This window comes from Sinocyclocheilus grahami, unplaced genomic scaffold (genome assembly GCF_001515645.1).
Source record: "Sinocyclocheilus grahami isolate Dianchi unplaced genomic scaffold, SAMN03320097.WGS_v1.1 scaffold299.1, whole genome shotgun sequence".
Taxonomy (NCBI): domain Eukaryota; kingdom Metazoa; phylum Chordata; class Actinopteri; order Cypriniformes; family Cyprinidae; genus Sinocyclocheilus; species Sinocyclocheilus grahami.
In genome coordinates, this window is record NW_015505478.1 from 216,758 (window position 1) to 238,433 (window position 21,676).

Below are 21,676 nucleotides of genomic sequence, written 5' to 3' on the forward strand. Positions count from 1 at the left end.
TATGATGTAACAGTGTGGCTAAACATTGCCTCAAAGAAGATCAACGCCTGATTCTACATCACTGCCTGTTTAGCCCCGCCCACTCATTTGTGCACATAATAGGTAAATGACAAGAGCGTCAAATGTAGGTCTACGCAGAAACCAAATGATAAACTTTATTTGATGAACTTTATTTTTAACTTTTGTTTTGTCTTTGGTTCACTTCATTTTACAGCGGATTCATTTACAAACAAAGCACAATTCGACACAGGATTTTCAGAAAGACTGAAACTAAAAGGAGATGCTGTGCCAGCTATATTGGATCACGAGTGTGAGTAACTGTTTTCATTACATGATCACTATTGCTTTGTCTGTTAAACAGATCATTTGATATGTACTGAGAATTTAAGTGTTTTCTAGGAAGGCTGTAGGCTGTATATAACATATACAACTGTTAGCCAATCATAGCAGTGTGCGTTTACTTCCGAGTAACAATCTACATTCTGCCACGCCTTTTCAAACAGAGAGTTTTGATGAGGGGGGTCAAAACAGGACAGAAGATAGCCTATTACTTCTAAATTATGATGTTTTAATGTAAAAATCTTGATAACATTATAAGTTGGCCTTAGAGAACAGTAGAAAATAATAAAATGGCAGTTCATGACCCCTTTAAGCAATGAGGCACATTTCTGCACGAGTTTGTTGCATTTTGAATAACTTGAAAAGACTGGTAGTCTGTGATCCTCAGTTGTTTAGAGTACGATGTGTAGTTTTTCTCTATAAACACTATGCACATGTATGTGACGCCTAGTGTTTAAAAATCTGTTCCTAAAAGTCTTGTAGTGTATTCCAACCTTTAGAAAAGTGGCAGCACACAATTTGACGTGTTTTTAAGTCTGTAGCACAAATGGTTCAGAATGAGTTACATGCCGAATACATGTTTAGCAAGATATTACTAAAGACAGAGCAAGTTGTTCACTGTGTTTAACACCTCAAGCTTGTCTGTGCGAACATGCTTCTGCGTTGAATTTCCGTTGCCCATGGTGATGCCGGTGGGGCTCCCCGGGACCAGCACGGGGGCGCTGTGCAGAAGCTCAGGCATGAGACTGATGCCTGGGCTCATGTGGCTCAGGTACGGGCTGAAAGCCATGCTCGGACTGTTGGCCAAGGAAGGCGTTACTGGGAACGAGGTCTGGATGAGAGACACAAAGACAACAAGGGATAATAAAGCAAAGTTTTCAAGTCGAGAGAAACGGTCGTGATGTTGTTGGTTATTAAAATGGGATCTCACTATGGGCTGCAGCTGAGCTCCAGGCAGCATGAACTGCATCTGCTGGGCCAGCATGGCGGCTGCGGTCTTCTGCTGGATCAGGTTGTTCCTGCCGTTTATCTCCAGCTGGGTCTTGAGATGAGGCGGAGGATGCAGGTACTTACAGTTATCACGTGTACAGCGTCCCTTAGAGGGGTTGAAGAGGGAGACAGAGAGAGAGAGAGACAGAGAGATTAATTAAACTGAATCTCAGCTACTAAAAGATCCAAGACTGCGTGACAGGAAGATAAGGGCTCCGTGATTGAGAGGATAAATTAAACGGGAATCCCTAGACATCCAAGCGTACCGATTCCAACTTTCCACTACAATAGAAACATCCGAAACCCCATCAAATGAAAAGAAAACAGCATAATCTCAGGAGTGCTGGAAGGTCTGCATTTCAAACGATCAGAGGAAACGGCAAAACGACAGCACCGGGACACAGGTGGAAGAATTTTCACTACCTCCAAATGAATTGACAATGACAGCCTTCTCTTTCTGTCTGTATGTTCACATCAACAATCTGCCCGTCTGTGTGGCTGACAGATTATAGAGCCCTTGTGACTGCTGTAAATGCTCATACTACATATGGGTCGGACATATAGCATTATGTTTATCACCCAGCTGTCCGGGCAACATGTTGAAAGGCAAGCAGCAGACACGGTTAAATACACACAGACAAACTCAATGAACCCATGGAGCAATGCCACTTGCTCTGCAATGCGTAGTGTAATAACCCAATAGGGAAAGATGTCATTCCATCAGTCCAGCAGTTACATATTTCTGCTGATGGTCTGTTGATAAACCGTCTCGATTTCCCTTAACACACCTTTCTTTTGTTCCTTTAGACAATTTTATTCCTTTTTCAGGTCAAGGAGCTCTTGGGGGATAGAGTTTTTTTTTTTCCTCGTTTAAACTTTGTTTTAATGGCTTAAATTAAAAAAAATATATATATATTAATTAAAAAGCATGACTAATTAATTGAAATCATGAAACTTGCAGAATTTAACAGCAATTTATTAAAAGTTTAACTAAATTTAAATTTTTAAGGCCCAATGTAATACATTAAATTTTTTTCTCAAATTCAGGTTTATTTTTACCAAATGCTGTTTTCCATTAATTTTCTGGATTCCATTTTAACGGTTTCATTAAATTTTAATTAAGCATTTAATTAATTAACCAAACCGGAAACTGTGCATCGGCGCCATTCATTCACACAGACCATGCAGTATTCCATATCCGTGACATTCCGCCTTATACACAAATCAAATTTTTATGACTGTATTCTGGGACTCTGTTTGCGTTTTCCGGCTCACAGAAAACATAGGGCCCTACTAGGGAATGGTCACAATGGTTGATTAATCGTTTAAAATGCAAAAGTAATGTCTGCACACTGATATAACTGCTCCGTAAAAAATGTTTTTATTGCAACGTTTCGACCATCAGGTCTCAATCAGGCACGGTGCATTTTTGATTAATCGATTAGCCATCAAACTTAAAAGGTTAGTTCACCCAAAAATGAAAATTCTGTCATTAATTAATACTTTTTTGCGCACAAAAAGTATTCTCGTAGCTTCGTAAAATTGTGGTTGAACCCCTGATGTCACATGGACTATTTTACAAATGTCCTTGCTACATTTCTGTGCGTTGATCGTGGTAATATCATTGCTGTCTATGAGAGGGTCAGAGAGCTCTCAGATTCCATCAAAATAACTTAATTTGTGTTCTGAAGATGAACGAAGGTCTTGCGGGTTTGAAACGACATGTGGGTGATCAATTAATGACAGAATTTTCATTTTTGGGTGAACTATCCCTTTAAAGCTTAAATGATCTAGACTGGTTTTAATAGTTAAATAGTTTAATAAGTACAGGGATTAGGAAAAGTCAGTCACTGATGACATCTGCTAAAAAAGAACGGTGACAGTTTTGAGCGTTAGAGTGAGATATATTTTGATAAAAATGACAAACAAATGATTTTGATAGATACACACTTTCTTTCTTAAAGGGACAGTGCATGCAAAAATAAAAATTCTATCATCATTTAGTCTCCGTAATGTTTTTCTTTATGAACACGAAAGACATGACCTGCTTCTCTTTTATACTCAATGATAATGAATGGTGTCCAAGGTAATAAAGCAAGATTTATATTCAGGTCTATCTTTTAGTCTGCTCCACACAGAAAGCTATCATACGGATTAGAGTGTGCAAGTTATGTAGACTACTTATATGGTAATTCATTTTGGGGCTTGACAGCTCGTCCACATTCACTTTGACTGCATGGAAAAGAGCCGCTTGGACTCTGCTAAACATCTCCTTTTGTGTTTTACAAAAGCAATAAAATCTTACAGGTTTGAAATGATATGAAGGTGAATAAATGATGGCAAAACGTTAGTTTCATTTAACATTAAAGGGGTCATATGATGTGATTTCAATTTTTCCTTTCTCTTTGGAGTGTTACAAGCTCTTGGTGCATAAAGAAGATCTGTAAAGTTGCAAAGACTAAAGTCTCAAATCCAAATAGATATTCTTTATAAAAGTTAAGAGTCAGCTACGCTTACCTAAAACGGCTCGTTCTAACACATCCCCACATGTCTATGTCACGATGTGGGAAGATTTGCATAACGCCGCCCAAATGTTCACGCAAAGAAAGAAGGCGTAACTTTTATTCTTGCTGTAGTATTGTTGTTGCCGCCACCATGTCGTCAAGGCACTGTATGATTAGTTGTGAAAGCGAAACTACTTTGTTTGGCCTTCCAAAAGAGGACGATATCTGCTTCGTCATGCCTACAGCCTGGAGCTGATCCGTGCTGGTTGCTGAGGAAATATTACAACTTTACGCTGTGGATCGCCGGATCGGCTTTCACCGTGGACGAAGCGGAGTCCAGCCCGGGGTTGTCACATGTGGTTGCCGCAATCCCGAATCCGCCGCCTCTGCTCACTCTAGCCCTCCGGCCATTCCTCACTTTAGCCCCCAGCCTCTGCTCACTCTAGGCCACCGTGTGTGACGCTGTGTTTTGTTGTGAAAGCGAAACTACTTTGTTTGGCCTTCCAAAAATGGACACGACTAGAAATCAGTGGTTAAGTTGTATTTACAACACTGTTCCACACAACCCAAATATTCAGATGTGTGCAGCACATTTTATGGAGAACCGTTTCCTGATCCTGGGAGAGAAGACTACAAAGCCGGCTGTTCTGACTCAAAGACTGTAAGTATGTTTTTTATATTTAAAGAGTTTTTATATTTTATATATTTAAAGTGAGTTTTTGGGCAGTGTAGAGAAGGGCTTGTTGTTTGTCATTTCTCCGATCACAAATGCAGACATGGTTTTATGTTTATGCGGCGCGATGCAATGCAACGCGTAAAAAGACAGGATAATTGGTTGGATAATTTTTACTTATGTCATCGCAGCTTTAATGGGTTGTCGGGCTCACAAACCGAATTGAGCTGCTTATCAAGGAGGGCATGGTTCCAACAGAATGGAATCCCAACGCATTCCAAATGGAATTTGCGGAAACACTAAATCCCAGTGGCATCTGTGCAATGCGGGCATCAGACGGAATGTCAAAGTGTCACTCCATACGACTCAGATCTGTAACTGTCCACCAGTTACAGCAATTTAAACACTTGCCTGTGTCTTCAGCAGCCTCAGGGCAGCTTTTAACAGTGATGAAGTCCTAACAAAATTTGAAGTGAGCGAGTGTGGGGGTGTCTCCTTGCTGACCAGTGTGATGTGGTGCACTTAATGGAGATGAAAGTGGGTGTCTGGAGTGTCAGCATGCAGGGACAGTGTGATCAATGTGTGCTGTCGAGGACTTGGAGATGGTCCACCATCCAACTGCTGCATCATTCAATGCAACTCCCACACATGCAGCTCCATACGTCACCTAGTCACACGTAGCCAGACCTTTGACTAAATGGCATAAAGTCTGGTCCACACTGCAGCCGGTTCTGGCCAAGAACTGCCTAATAAAGCGGGCAGAGTTGGAGCGTTTCTCTATAATAAAGATTACATTTACTGCAAACACTGTGATCATGTTTTTTTAAGTACAACATGACAATAAGCAATGTTCAACCGTCTCCCATCATCATCCCATCTGAGAATCTGAAAATCTCACCTCACCTCATCTCATGTTATGCACTGGATCCACACTGTTTGGTATCATTTAACTTCAATTTAAAGTCTAATGTCCAAACATTTGAATATTGTATATACACAAACTTTGTTGTTAAATGAATTAAATAATTATTTAATCAAACTAAACGCATTCTAAACTTAGTTTAAATGTAGCAAAATATAGTGCATTGAAATTCATTTGTAATTATGTGTTACATTTTAAAAGTCTAGGGTTTTTTTATTTAAAATTTTTTTTTTTAACCTTTTTTAATATATCTTATGCTCACCAAGGATGTGTTTATTTAAAATAGAGTAAAATTACAATTATCACAATCACAATTATCACAATTTATAGAACTGTTTTCTGGTTTAATATATTTTAAAATATTATTTATTCCCATGATGGCAAAGTTGAATTTGTAGTAGTCATTACTCCAGTTTTCAGTAGGGATGCACCGAAATGAAGCCGAAACCGAACAAAATGAAACACTGAGCCGAAGCCCGAATACCAACCTTATTTTTTTTTTGCATTTCCCCCCCCCATGTATTATGCCAATTTTTTCACCACTGCATACAATAAATAGCCAAAATTAGCTTTTTACTGTTTTGTCTTGCTTTTCAAAGAAAAAATCAATGACAAAACAACAATTTAAAAATATTTAACACCGAACGTTTTTAACATTCTAGCAAACATTATACCAACAAAGCACAATTTAACTTAAAATTAAGTTTCTTAAGCCATTTTTGAGACCCCCTTCTTGAATAAGGCATGTATTTTTACTGTACAAATAAAAGCAGCACTGCTGAGCAGAAGAGACTAATTTGAAAAACATTGGAATACATTAGAGATCCCAATTTGAACACTTTGTGAATGTTATAATAAATGTGTTAATAGAGCTGTTATAAGTAATATTATCATTATTATTGTTTTATTTTCTTATTTTATTTTACAGAATAGTAAAATTACAATACTAACATTTATTAATGTTGATGACTTCTTGCTTTTTCTCAGCTTTTATTTTGAAGGAAACCCACCGGAAGACCTCAGTGCATCTTTTTGTTGACAACAGCAGATTTATAAATGATTCTCAATACAAATTTGGGAAGATGTTTGTCGCATGTATCGCATTGTTACATGCCTTGTAAAAATTCATAAAAATGTTACTGAGCAATTAACAAGTAACACTGTTTCAGCGCAGATTTTCCTCATGCATTGTTTATTTAACCCTGGCTAACGAGTTTGTGCGAATTTGTGCGTGTATTAGAAAACATAACATTCTGCAGTTTATTAATTGTTTAAGGCCATTTCGCGATTTCAATAATCATACAGTAACCAGCAACAACCACCTCTTCCTCTTCTCAATGAGGACATACGATGCAGAGCAAAACAGTCTCTCGCTGTCGGTGCTTGACATTATTTTTGTGTCTTTCTTGGACAGTTTTAAATGCTTCCACTCTGCCGACGTTTTTGCTGCATTAGTGCGCGTCTCTATTTGATCGCATCATGTCATTGTAGGGCTGTCGCGGTGAGGGAATTTCCCTTGCGGTAATTTTGAGTGGCTCAATACTCTTTGAGTGAGTCTTTAAACAGTTCATTCAACTACACGTTCAAAAATGCTGATTCATTCATTCAAAGAGAGACATAATGAAACGCGCTGTTGAAATCATTTTAACTTTGAGCGCCACTTTAGAAGGCTCAGCTGACCATCTATGCGTCGGTGCTAAGACAGAGATTTCTCTTTCCTTGGACATGACAACATATTTTCACAAATATATATGACTCGGTGAGTGACATGACAACATATTTTCACAAATATATATGACTCGGCCTCAGAAATCGCGGTTGCTGCGGTTCTTGCATTCCTCTGCGGTTTGCTCTTCAATAGTATTGCGATATTGCGGTTATCGCGACAGCCCTATGTCATTGTTCGGTACAATTTATTCGGCCTTTTCGCTTATTGAAATAATTTCGGTTGCCTAACATTCGGTGCATCCCTAGTCTTCAGTGTCACATGTTATGTCAGTTGTTCATGCTGATTTGATAATGTAGAGAATTGCTGCTTAATACTTTTAATGGAAACAGAATAGCGTTTCTTTGAAATAGAAATGTTTTGTAACAAAAAATATCTTCACTGTCACTTTTGATCAATTTAATGTATCCTTGTTGAATAAAAGTATACTTTTAGTCTTAAATCTTACCCTAAATTTTTTATAAATGGTAGTGTTATTACCATATTTATGTACCTTTATTAAACTACCATTAGAAACATGTAAATGTTTTAAAATTGTAAATACATTTTAAATAATGTATTAAAATAATATACAAATTTTTTTTAATTTTTTTCCCAAATGCATTTGGCTGTATTAATGTTAGCAATTAATTATTTAATTGATGGCAGATTTGAAATGACAATTACGACAATATATACATTTCTACAACGTACGAACATTTAAACCGAAAACACACACAAGAAAACTGCTGTAGTGGTTAATGGGAGGGTCGGTGGGTGTGCTGTCTGAGGCTGATGCCATACACAACGACACATCGCTACAATTCTTCTTAATAAAACAATCACAGGCACTTGCATGCAGAGATGTCACAGATTTGTGCAACATTGTTAATTGTATGCCCTGACACTCGTACGACGCTTTCACACGCTGACATTGAGAGCAACTGCATCAGCGGCATGTGCTGTGGGAGTGTGTGGGTAATGAGCAGACTGTCTCAAAAGAGGAGCAGACAGGTGATCCTGCCAAAGCACACGAGAAGCAGCCTCACAGCCATGCTTTAACATTCTGGAAGACAGTAAGAACACGCCGCTCATTTCAATAGTACACAGCGAAACAAAAAAACATGGGTCGTCACCACAGAGAGATGCGGGAAATATGCTGAGGGCTCTGACAGCGTCCCCACGAGCAGAAAATTGAGAGATGAAAAGCTTTAAGTCATGTCATGTAGGATGGACTAGGTCAGGGATCTCCTTTGAGTAGTCATGGTAATACACCCGGCAACCGAGAGTAAGTTTTGCCTCATACTGTCTCCTCACTACTGATTGGCCAGAGAGGAAGAAAGGGAGAGGGAGGAAGAAAAAGAGAGAAGGCACAAATGAAGAAAGCAGACTGCATATCTGATTAAACTACAATATCCTTCGATTAAAATTACTGAACCTTTTCATGGTGAATCTCCATGTACAAAAAGCTCATTCTTAAAGAGGTTTATTCCCCAGAATTGAATTTTTCCTTTCTGGATTGTTAGATTGTCAACTACCAATCTTCGTGCCCAAAAACAACATCACGTTTTTCATTTAAAATGTTTAATGTTGTTTAAAGGCGCACTCAGTCATTTTTGTTTACTGGTGGTTTTCTAGGACTTGTAGCAAGAGGGAACCACTAAGCAAGTAGCATTTAACTGGTCATGTGATTTCAACATGACGGCCCCCATAAGACAACCCACTCCACGTATAATATAGTCTCAGCCTGCATACGGCACACCCGACTTTCTGAAGAAACACTTCAGAAGTTTCAAAGTCACACAAGGTAGACGTGTGTGTCGCGTTCTTTAACATTCAGCCTGGAAACAAAGATGCCATGGCACCAAACCTGCTCATGGAAGGAGAAAGATGTTGTGTTTACAACTGTAACAATGAGAGCTTACCAGGATCAACGTAACGCTGGATTTACAAAGTATGTGAAATATGTAAAGTTCACAGCATAGACTCTTTAAAATTGTATACACAGCTCTGTTATTGTGGGATAAATCGTATAAATCGCAGTATAAATCGCAGCACGTTTCAGATGAATAAAAACGCGACTTCTATTTCTGAAAATATCACAGTTAGGAGATTTATAACGAGTGGTTCCCTGCATTATTACAGCAAAGCGCATGATTACAGTACTAAGCCGCTGCAATGGAGCAGCTCTAATGCTATTAAATTAAAGATGATGTACCATAGAGCAAAAAAGGAACAGTGAAAGTAACAAAAACTTGTAAAATACATTTTAATGGGCATAATTAAGTGTGAAAATAACAGAAGGATATGCATCAAACCAAAAATTATTCAAAGACCAGATATAATTTTTTATATTTTTTTACTAGTGGATGCAGGCCACTATAGTTAATTTATGTACTGTATGTCAGGATAGCAAAATAAACTGACAAATTATACCCAAAATTTCTTCATATAGTGGACTACAAGTAAAACTGATACAAATTTGGGACCAAAAATTAAGTTCAAGTTTGCATGAAGCTGGATGACAGCATGCCCGGGAGACTGCAGGCTGTCATTAAGGCTAAGGGCTGCCCGACTAAGTATTGATAGCTGTGTAAATACTGTCATACTAACAGCTGTCTAATTTTTGGTTGATTGTAATCCAATAGGCTACATACCTTTCTATCAAAGTTATCTAACATTAGTTCTTGTTATATTTTATATCCCGCCATTTAAAATGATGATGTTAATGTTTTTGTGATGCTAATGTGAATGGACATATGCAACTGTTAAAAATTTTGGGGTCACTGACATAATTTTTTAAAAAGAAGTTGATATTTTATTTATGCATTAAATTGATCAAACGTGACAGTATAGACTTTGTTACAAACAATTTCCATTTTCAAAATAAACTGAACTTTCTATTCATGAAGGAATCCTAAAAAATGTAGCACTGTTCCCATTAAAAAAATATTAAGCATTACAAATGTTTGCATCAGTAGTAATATAATAAGAAATGTGTACTGAGCAGCAAATCAGCATATTAGAATGATTTCTGAAGGATCATGTGACCCTGAAGACTGGAGTAATGATCCTGAAAATTCAGCTTTGTCATCACAGAAATAAATTACATTTTAAAATATATTCAAATAGAAAGCAGTTACTTTTAGTTGTAAAAATATTTCAAATATTACTGTTTTTACAGTATAAAATGAAAGCAGTTTTGGTAAGCATAAAGAGACTTCTTTCAAAAACATTTAAAATGTGACCCCACACATTTGAACAGTAGTGTACTTTAATATTCACATGGTACATCAATTCTGTTATTGCAAAAGGGCTAAAAGTATCCTGTTTTCCATGATATGTCCCCATTAAATGTACTTCCTGGAACAGTGTCTCTCAGTGTCCATTTAGTTGTCCTATTTCCTAAAAATAGCTTTTCAACTCATGTTCATGTGAATTAGACGCCGCCAATGACAGTACCTGCTGATTTAGTTTTTCAGACAGAAGCCTGTGCCAGCACCAGTACTACATCAATAACCGAATCACATTTACATAGACCATCTGACTGCCTAATTCATGCATCTCCGATACTTTTTCAAGCAAACCAAACCAGATTAATGGTCAATGAACTGCAAAAACGCAAGAGCAGGGGCTGGTGGAAGGAAGTACGCAGTAGCAGCCATTAGGGGACGTCGATAAATTAGCAGAGATGTGGAGCTGTGGAGGGGCGCAGAGGAAAGAGAGGCCTGGGGGGATGAGATTGAGTCTGGAAACACGTTGAAGATATTTTAGCATAAAAAAAAAAAAAAAAAAATCAATGATCATGACTGAAGGGGGCTGCACTTAACACCTGAGATATTACACAAGGTATACATAAATGTTAAAGGGGTCATCGGATGCAAAATTCACTTTTACATGTTATTTGTTCATGAATCTTTGCAAATGGCCTTTCCTAATAATGTGCTAGTTAGCAAGTTCTGTGGCTAAATGGGGCTAAAGTTAACGGTCTCTGTTAAAAGTCAGAGATCTGCTCATCACCCCATGGAAGAGAGAGGCGGGGTGAGCAGTTGCTCATTAACATTTAAAGGAACATGCACCGAAATGGCTCGCTGTGAACAGAGCTGTTTTTGACAAGGTAAAAAGGGTGTTGTTTTACACTACCATTGAGAAATTTTAACCAAAGTATGTTATAGACTTTTCACTGAGACCCTAAAGAATCATATCAACTTGTGGAAAATGGGCATTCGGTTTTTCTTGTGTGTGAAAGTCTTAATATTTTTTCCAAAAAAAATGCCACTTAAAAGTCACCAAGAAAACAAAATGGACAATTCTTATGTTTTATGGAATATTGCAGTGTTTGATATAAATTATTTATCCATGCACATCATTTCATGCACTTTTTGTTAACAGTATGTGCACTTATGTGTACTTACAGTGTAGTACAAGGTAACTAAATGGTTAAGATTCAGTTTAGGGGTTGGTTCAGGGTTAGTACCTAGTTGTTGCCCAGTTATTACTATAAGTAAACAGTATGTACATGCGGAACAGCATTGTAAAATAAAGTGCTACCTATCATATTTTATTCATGCGTTTGAAAACAACAGCAATCCAATCAATTTGATTGGAACAGACAAAATCAAGTTCCACCCTACGCTTTTTCTAGTTCAAGAACCCTTTTCACTCAGATTTGTCACAATAAAGGAGAAAAGACGATCATAATTTCCGTTTCATGCCGACTTTAAGCACACCTCTCCTTAGCACTTCAGCAGGCACCATTAAAACTCCTCAGAGACACACATACAAACATCACAAAGGATTTCTCTCATTTATTTTCTCTAGCTTTATTTGATCTCCCTCCCTCTCTCAGTCATAACAGCAATCTAACCCTGAGTATTTAAATAGTGACGGCTGGCTGCATTTACTGTTCTGATAAAAACAATCAAACAATTGGATGAGCAAGTAATCTACACAGGTCACTAGCGCCCAGTGCTAACAACTGTAACACGGTTCAGAGGGATTACTGTATCCAGTCAGTCGGCGCTGTTGCTAGGCCTCATGTAGCTTTCTCTCTCTCTCACTCCTCCTCCTTCTGAGCTCCCCCACACATGCTGCACACAGCCAAAAAATGGCCAAATAATACATTCTAGCTCAATAAAGGAGGAGACAGCTGCTGCACTCAGACAGAGAGGACCTTGTCTAGCTCTTTAGCTGCACATAAACACATAAGCAGAGACATAAACATACAAACACATCTGCTGTGATCATAGCTCAATGCTCAGTGCCACGGTTAATGGGAGTCCTGATTGAGCCACAGTCCAGAGAGCTGCTGCTTTCTGAGATTAACATGGACAAATCAGAAAATAAAAGGTACAACAAATGTGAGCTTATTAATTGATAAATCACAAATAATATCTTTATATTTATGACAAATCATCCAAAAGTGAAAATTCTGTCGTAATTTACTCATTGATGTTCAAAATCTCATTTAGAACGAGGGTCTCATTTAAAACTCTGTTCACAATATTCACAAAAGAGATGTTATCTGATGTTCTGTTACTTTTCATGCAATAACAATGAATGGGCACTGAGGACTGCAAGCTCCAAATGCATATAAAAACACCATAAATGCATCATAAAAGTAATTAATATGACTTGTGTGCCATATTTCAAGTTTTCTAATGCCGTACAATGGCTTTGTGGAAGAAACAAAATTAATTTGAAGTTTTTTAGATCCACTAATGACGTTCAATTCATTAATTAATCAGTCATTTGAGTTAGATCTTTTCAATGAATCGGACATTCATGAATCAGACTGACGTAGGTCTTACTCACTGCTCACCAAAGCTGCACTTACTTGATCAAAAATCTGTTAGTAATCTAGTTGAATATTATTACAATTTAAAGTAACTTTTCTATTTGAAAATATTAGAAAATATAATTTATTCCTGCGATGCAAAGCTACATTTTCAGCATCACTGCAGACTTCCGTGTCACATGATCCTTCAGAAATCATTCTAATTAGCTGATTTGCTGCTTAATAAACATTTATCATTATGAATGTAGAAAACAAGTGTGCTACTAAATATTTGCATGATATATATTTTTCAGCATTTTTGATGAATAGAAAGTTCAAAAGAACAACATTTATTGGGAACAGAAATCTTTTGTAACATACTGTAAATGTATGTACTGTAACTTTTGATGCATCTCTGTCAAATAAAAGTAATAATTTCCAAAAAAAACGTACTGACCAAACTTTTAATGGTAGTATATATGAAGTCACTTTTTGACGCATCAAAGCTTCAGTTCCCATTCTTTATAACTGCATGGCATAAAAAGGTAAATTCTTTAAAATTCCTCCTTTTGAGTTCCACAGAAGAAAGTCATAAAAGTTGAGTGACATGAGGGGTTAATGATAATGGAATTTTTTTCGCGTGAACTGTTCCTGTTCCCTCTAAAATGACTTTATCATGCTTCCAAAGAAAAGCAGTATTTAAACACAAAAATACCAAATATGACCATGGATGGTTTTGTAGATAACCCCACGGCATTAGCATGCTTTTTTGGATATACCATAAAACACTGCCAGAATTCATTGGTAGTCAATCAATATGCTTTTGTCAATGACATATTCGTAAACTTTGACATTTGCTATCCCTAACCTCATCTTGAACATTCGTTGACCGTCCCATAGTGCCATCACAGTACTTTTTTATCATAATTGACCAATCCATGACCAGAGGTTGCAGTGTCTTAGGCTGAATCTGACAGAAAAAACTACATTCTAAGGCTGAGAAAGATCACTACTCAGCAAAACAGCCCGGAGGTGTTAGTGATATCTGACAAAATGACCAAACATCATGTGTGAATGATGAAATCTGTAGTAAAACATCATATGTGACCCTGGACCACAAAACCAGTCATAAGGGTCAATTTTTCGAAATTGAGATTCATCATCTGAAAGCTGAATAAATAAGCTATCCTATTGTTAGGATAGGACAATATTTGGCCAAGATACAACTAATTAAAAATCTGGAATCTGAGGGTGCAAAAAAATCTAAATATTGAGAAAATCGCCTTTAAAGTTGTCCAAATGAAGTTCTTAGCAATGCATATTACTTTTTTAATTAAGTTTTTTATTATGTTTTAATATAGTTACAGTAGGAAATTTATTAAATATCTTCATGGAACATGATCTTTACTTAATATCCTAATGATTTTTGGCAAAAAAGAAAAATCAATAATTTTGACCCATACAATGTATTTTTGGCTATTGCTACAAATATACCCAAGCGACTTGAAACTGGTTTTGAGGTCCAGGGTCACAAATAATGCTCTAATGGTTAATATATCACAGTGCAATAGTAAAACAAACTCAAGTGTCTGCGTGCACATGCATCCAGGTTACCTTGAGTGAGTCGAAACAGGCGATGACGCGGCCGTTCTCCACGTGGCAGGTGCGAGAGGGGTGAGCGAACTTGCATTCGGTGTCCGAACGTGAGCAGGTTCCTCGCTGGAACTCTCTGCACACCTCCAGTGTCAGCCACTTGGTGTCGCGACCCATGGTCACATTGACGGCCATGGCGGTCCCTCGGCGAGTGGCGGGTGAGCGGAGGGCTGGGGTGGGGCAGCCAGGCGTGATGAAGCACAAAAGCTGCAAAATATGAGCACAGTGGCAAGGAGATCCTCAGACTACCAGTCTAGAAATGAAAACCAAACTCTCTTATGGACAGGAAGGGGGCATAGTCTGCTGATCAGCCAGTGAGGAAGTATGACGAGAATATGAGATCAGTTTAAAGTCAGGTAGGGAGAGCGATGAATCGAGCGTGCTGAGGTGGAGTAGGTCAATGTGACATGCTGCGTTGCATCTTCGGCTGCTGTCCAGGAAAACGAGGCATTAAAAGTAGAGTAGAGCAGCACTTTGTATTTGTCTGCAGTGGTCGCCCCACTGTCTAGACTCACCCTCCGGAGCTCTGGGTTTAAAATAACCCTCTTGCATTGATGTAAAACGGACTTTCTCTAAATTTAGGCTTCTGAAACCCCCTGCCCTGTTGCCATAGGCGCAGCAGTCCCTAAAGATACTCGCATGTCTGGGTCACCAGGGATGGAGAGACTGCAGAAGTGAAGGGAGAGAGACACTTTGAGAAACCAAAAGGGAAACTAATCGACTGGCGTCCTTGTATTAAAAGGTGAAATGGCGAGCAGGCGGAGCTGGAATCGAGGAACAGGCAAATGGGTTGATTGACTGTCAGGGTGAAATATAGCCCAAGCCAAGGCCAAGCGCACACACGCACGCACACAAGTCAGCGGAGAAGAGAGTGCTCCGAAGCGGACACAGAGAAGGGCTTCCGCAGCATCCAGATGAGGCACTTTATGGTGATGCGAGACTTCTTTCACTTGAATCGCTTTCTCATCCCTCCTGCTCTCCCTGCGTCCCTTTCATCGCACTGTGACGTGTCCTCGCGCACTTCTAAGAGAGTCCTTTGCGGCAGGAGACCTGTCTTTGCGAAAAGACACAAAAACAAAAGCAACAAAACTCAGTTAAAACAGCTTGTCCCGTTCGAAACACTTACAAGCGATAAAACAAGCGACAAAAGTTCAAAACAACAAAGGAAATGCCTAAAGCTGCAGCTGTTTATGTTGCAAACCTGTAACTGGGGAATACAGAGGTGAACGACAAACAGAGATAGGCTGAAAGCGCATGGCAGAAAGCGCGAGTGAGAGAGTGCAAGAGAGGTAGAGGAGGAGTGCAGACGGGAGGCAGGCAGCAATGCAAAGGAAAGGGCAGGCTGTGACTTGATTAAGAGGGAAAAGAGGGAGGAGACAGGAAAAGGGACACAGAGAGAGAGAGAGCGAACACATGGGAGACAGCAACATCACTTTACGACTCTGGCATGACAAAGTCAGCTCAAAACAAAACAGTAAGGCAAATAAACTACGCGCCGATCGCATGCTCCCAGAGTTCAGGATCTAAACGTGGCTTCTATGATTGAAAAAGGAAGTAGAGCAGCCGACAGGAAGGGCAAATCCCCATAGCTGCAGCTGCTGAGCACGGAACACTGCAACAGCCAATCAGCAGCTGCGAAGCAACCGGGCAATGTGGATCGGCCAATCAGGAGGAGCCTAATATATCGATCGTTAGTCTCCCCACCCTCTTTGTCATTGCATTGCTCCTTGGCTGAATCCGAAGGAGAGTGGCTCTCTAGCTTTCCCGGAGAGTTATCGAGGTACAGGCGATCACAGGCGGGAAAAGAAAGGAGAAGTGAATGAATGGTTATCGCATTCGTTCTACACGGGAAGGTGTGCGGGGTGGAGATGTGAAACACAGGGGGCGGTGCCACAGGGGGATGTGAGTGGGTGTCTTGGGTGGGTCTGACAGCTGATATGCCGTCCCTTGAGAGAGAGGAAGACAGTACAGTGAAGAATAATCAATGGCGTGATGACCAAGCATACTTGAACCGATGCTGGAGGGAGGGAGGGACGGATAAATAAATAAAAGGACAGGAAAATGAAAACAAATAAAGCAGAGGTGAATGAGCAGACAGTGAGGGGATTAGAGGAGAGGTTAAGGCAGATATTATCTGTCCCCATGTTTCACAGCGACAGACACAGACGGAGGAGGCGGCAGGTGGAAGGGGTGGTGGGGGGGAATTGGTGAGCGCGTGATCGGAGCGTGCAGACAGACGGTCCAGAAGGAGAGCAATGCGGTGAGGGAGATCGGGAGAGAAAATGAGGGAGAGAAGATGGAAATTGAATTAATGACACCCACCTCCAAATACAAGAACAAAGGCACTAAATGCAGTGCAACCTAACACCGCGCAAAGCAGAAAGTAGGTTTTACAGCAGGCTAACATGTGCACCCTCCCCCAATATCAGCCCTACAGTAAGATCGATGAAGACGCCCCCCTGGGGAACGCGGACCTGCATTGAGCTGTTCGTCAGCACTGAAGTTAGCACATCTCTGTCTCAGAGCAGAGCAGCACTGTACCTCAGCCACACCTGCTTCCTGCACACAAAGCGAAAGCCCAATTATCTCATTTATATGTAGGCAGGTGAACGGAGAGGTGATCCGTGAAAAGAACATGTGGCCGTGACGTCAGCCGCTGCGTCTGAGTCCCTCTGCAGACCCCGCTATTACCCTAATGTGTAGTACAAGCGTCACCCGCCCGATGACTGCTAATCCCCCCCTGAGATGATAATCATTGTTATTTCCAAAATTGGATGATTTTTATCTTCACGGCTTGTAGATCCAGTCGCAAACGATCACACACTGTCCGAAACAATGGGACCGGTTATAAATAGATGTCTCGAACTGATTTCCCAGTGTGATTAAGTAAATTATTAATGCAAAGTGGACCGACGAAACACAACCTGATTAGTTGGTGTACGTCTGGCCTAGTTTTTACAAGCTGTAGTTACTGTACAGGCATAAAAGCAGATAACGCTAGAAGAAAGGTATATTGTTTCATCTAGAAAGATGGCTGAATGAAAAGTGAAAAAGCAAAGCACTTTGAAAGTAGCTTGCCAAGTTCACTTATAACTGGTTAAAGTACAGCCAAGATATTTTATTAAAAAGGTAGTTATTTACAATAGAAGTGACTAAAAACAAGCGAAATACAGTCTAGTTAATTAAAGGGGCAATAGCTTAAAAAAACAGAATAAGGGTGCATAATATGGGTTATAGGCTTACATTTTATTTAGTTTATCAGTATCTGTCTATATTGAATGTATAGGCCATTTTTGGTTATTTAGTCACAATGAAACTGAAGCAGGGATTTTTTTTCTTCTGTAATGTGAAATATATTGACAAGAGTGAAATATAGAAAGAAATGTGTAGGCTGTGGACTTTCCAGTGGTTTTTGTTTGGTTGGAGGTTGATCTGAATGCAAGCTTGCAATCGATTGTAAGAAAGGTGCAAATGAATTGATTGGGGAAGTCCAGCATACATCACCAGGTAAAAGTCTGTCAGTTCACAGGAAGATTGATTTATGAAATTTAATTTTTTAAAGAAACATGCATGGATGAATTGTTCACAATGAGATCTGTAGCATGCATTTAGAAAACAGGTAGGATGAATTTTCATTTTAAGCCAACTTTAATTATTGATGCTCATTTCCACCATTTTTAAAATTGAAAAATACATTATTTTAATTTTAAATGATCATTAGATAGGTAAAAATAACGTAAAAATAGGGGAAATTAGCATTTACAATTAAAATGTAATATCAGCCAATACCAATATTAAAAAAACCTCTAATGTCGGACGATAATTGAAATGGTACTGATTAGGGATGCACTGATGTATCGGCCGCCGATATTTTATCGGCCGATTTTCCCTCAATTTACAACCATCGGCATATCAGCTATATAAGTAAAAAGGCCGATATAACAAACCGATGGTTTATTAATTAACTGCGTGAAGGCACTGAGCTGTATAATGTCTGTTGCATAATCCTAGCGTTGCTGTCTGCACTTTAATGCTAATCAAATAACAAAAGACAAAAGATTGCACACTATTCTTGACTAAACTTTTGTAACTTTCATAAGTGTAGCGGACCTCATCTGAATGATGACCAAAACTTTACTGATGTTTTATTAAGTTTATTGCGTCCTTTTTTCACTCCAAAAATATATAATATATATAATATTTAATTTATACAGTGAAGTGTTATTTTACATTTGTTTACTTTATTTCTGTACCTGAAAACTGTTAAACCTACCTATAAAGCACTGTTTATTTCATATGTATCTTTGTTCTGTTGTATTTACGTAGGCCTGCTGAATGTTAAATGGATCCAATCCATGTTCATTAGAAATTATTTGATGATGCAGCAATAAAACTGCTAGTATATTTTAATGCCGATGTTTTTGAACTTTGCTGATTTAAAACATGATCAAAATACTATCTATTTTGATGCCAACATTTCAAATAAGAGAGGAAGTGACAAATATCGGTATCGGCCACTAATTGTTTGTTAAAATCGGTATTGGCCCCAAAAAATCCTATCGGTGCATCCCTAGTACTGATATATCATGCACCTCCAATATCTTACTCTAACAAAGAAATGCAATGATACCAGGGACTGTAATCAGTTTATTTATGGTTTCATAAACCATCTGAACAATGCAGGAATCAGAATTTGAATTCCCTCAGCTTGCTCAGGCTGAGCATGCAATACACTATGACATTAAAAACAGCAATGCAGCGTTTTTAATGCACATATTGGAAAAACTAGCTTGTTAATGGAAAAGCCACACTATATTGAAAAGAGCTACTAACACACTACTGAAGAATGTACAGGCTAGATTAGACACAGCAAAACTTGCATTAAACCTGGACAAAGAAGAGATAAAAAAAATGAAAACCAGACTTAAGAGAGAATGAATATCTCTAATGCACAGACAAGAAGACAAATAACCTTGTGCTCAATGCTAATAACATCAGTTATATGTAGTACAATTGTTATACAGGCTAGTGTAAGTGCTGGTTGTGTTTAATTTGATGTTCTACAGCAGGAAGGTGGCTGGGCGAAGGATATACAGCACGGGATACGTGTGTGCGTGTTTCTGGTTCAGATTTACAAAGGAGGCTGTAAATATCAGAAGTGTGGAGGTGGCGAGTGTGTATTGTTTCTACAAGGTCACTGAGCTGTATGCACATTGCACTTGTAGCAATGCCCTTCAGGTGCCGCATGTGTATGCACAAGAATCAAGGAGAAAGTCAATAACTGGAATGTATAGCACAAGACAAGGCATCTGAGAAACAAATATCTTTTAACAGCACTTGGCTGTGGTTTGTAGACACTAGTGTGCTGTTCAGGGCCATCTCAGTTTGAAAAGTCAACAAAAATCACATCTACTGTCTGTCTGTGAGAAATAAAATTATTCTTGCTAAATTAAATGATATATTCAATATGCTTGAAGTTGGCATGAAATTCAATCTATTTTGTAAATGTATGTTATTGATCTTATGTAAATGATTCTTCTGTGTAGGGCTGAAACGATTAGTCGACATTATCGACAATGTCACCAATAAAAGATAGTTGACAAATAAGAGTAGTCATTCGATCTGAAATGACCTAATGTAAGAGCCTGCAATAATGTGGTTTGACCAGTATGGCACTGTAGCGCAAGACTGTAATTCAGCCCTCCTGGATGCAATTCAAGAGAAGACACAGCGCTTCAGAGCAAACACTGCTGAACCTGAAGCTGCTGGGGGCGTTTGGATGAATATGTAAATATATGCTGCACACTTTATTACGGTGGCCGAGAAGTGCAGAACAAATCACAATTCTGAAAACAAAAGAACAAATTACAAACGTAAATGCAAGTCTAAAAAACAAAATAACAATTCAGAAAACATTATAACAAGTCAGAAAACACAATGACAAATCCGAAAACAAATTAACAAGTCAGAAAACACAACGACAATTCAGACAAACTGGAAATGGTAGGTATAGTTTGAGACAGTGCCATTGGTTTGGGATTACTCACCGCTGACTGGACGAGACATCTGTCAATCAACGTATACAGGAAAAACCAGCCGACCCGGGTTCGATCCCGCCTTTTGCCAGACTTTTTTTTCCTCCCTTTTCAAATCTCGTATCACATCGTAAAGGCATTTATTTTCAATAAAAATTAAGGAAATACGTTATTATTGCATACTGTTTTATAATGTACTACAATACTGAAGTGCAGATAATTGCCACTATTTGCAACCAGTAGTATACTTGATAGTAGAAATCCTGCTATTTTAACATAGTGTAACTAGGTATTTGCACGTAGTGTAAATACCATATTGCTAAAAATACTGCTATTTTCACTTAATGTAAATAGAATCCATTGCTAATACGAGATTTGAAAAGGAAGGGAAAAAAAGCTCGGCAAAAGGCGGGATCGAACCCGGGTCGATCGCGTTAAAAAGCCAAGGTCAAGCGCTTATCCGTCTGCGCCACTGGAGCTGATGTTCTACAGCCACTTTTAACTAAATGTAAATATACACTCCATAGTTTTTATTCCAGAGTAAGGGCAATTCATACAATACATTTAAACTGAGCTACTTTAATACCATCTCCGAACTTTCTACCACGACTCTGCTGTTCTTCGGCTGGTTTTTCCTGTATACGTTGATTGACAGATGTCTCGTCCAGTCAGCGGTGAGTAATCCCAAACCAATGGCACTGTCTCAAACTATACCTACCTTTTTCCGGTTTGTCTGAATTGTCGTTGTGTTTTCTGACTATTTAATTTGTTGTTGTGTTTTCTGACTATTTCTTTTTTTTTTTCGAATTTGTCATTGTGTTTTCTGACTTGTTATAATGTTTTCTGAATTGTTGTTGTGTTTTCTGAATTGTTATTTTGTTTTTTAGACTTGCATTTGCATTTGTAATTTGTTCTTTTGTTTTCAGAATTGTGATTTGTTCTGCACTTCTCGGCCACCGTACTTTACTCTCAATAATGCAATAAACACAACAAAAGCGGTGAGAAAGTAGCAGTTAAGAATGCATCTGATTACAGCGATGTGGGTGCCTGCACGAGCTCTGCAGTTCAGCATTCTAGTA

The 21,676-nt window shown here is 38.7% G+C and overlaps 1 pseudogene; it reads right to left on the reverse strand.

Annotated features, from left to right (window-relative positions):
• Nucleotides 1-21,676, reverse strand: part of LOC107601115 (muscleblind-like protein 3) — a 48,066-nt pseudogene that overhangs the window by 16,907 nt on the left and 9,483 nt on the right.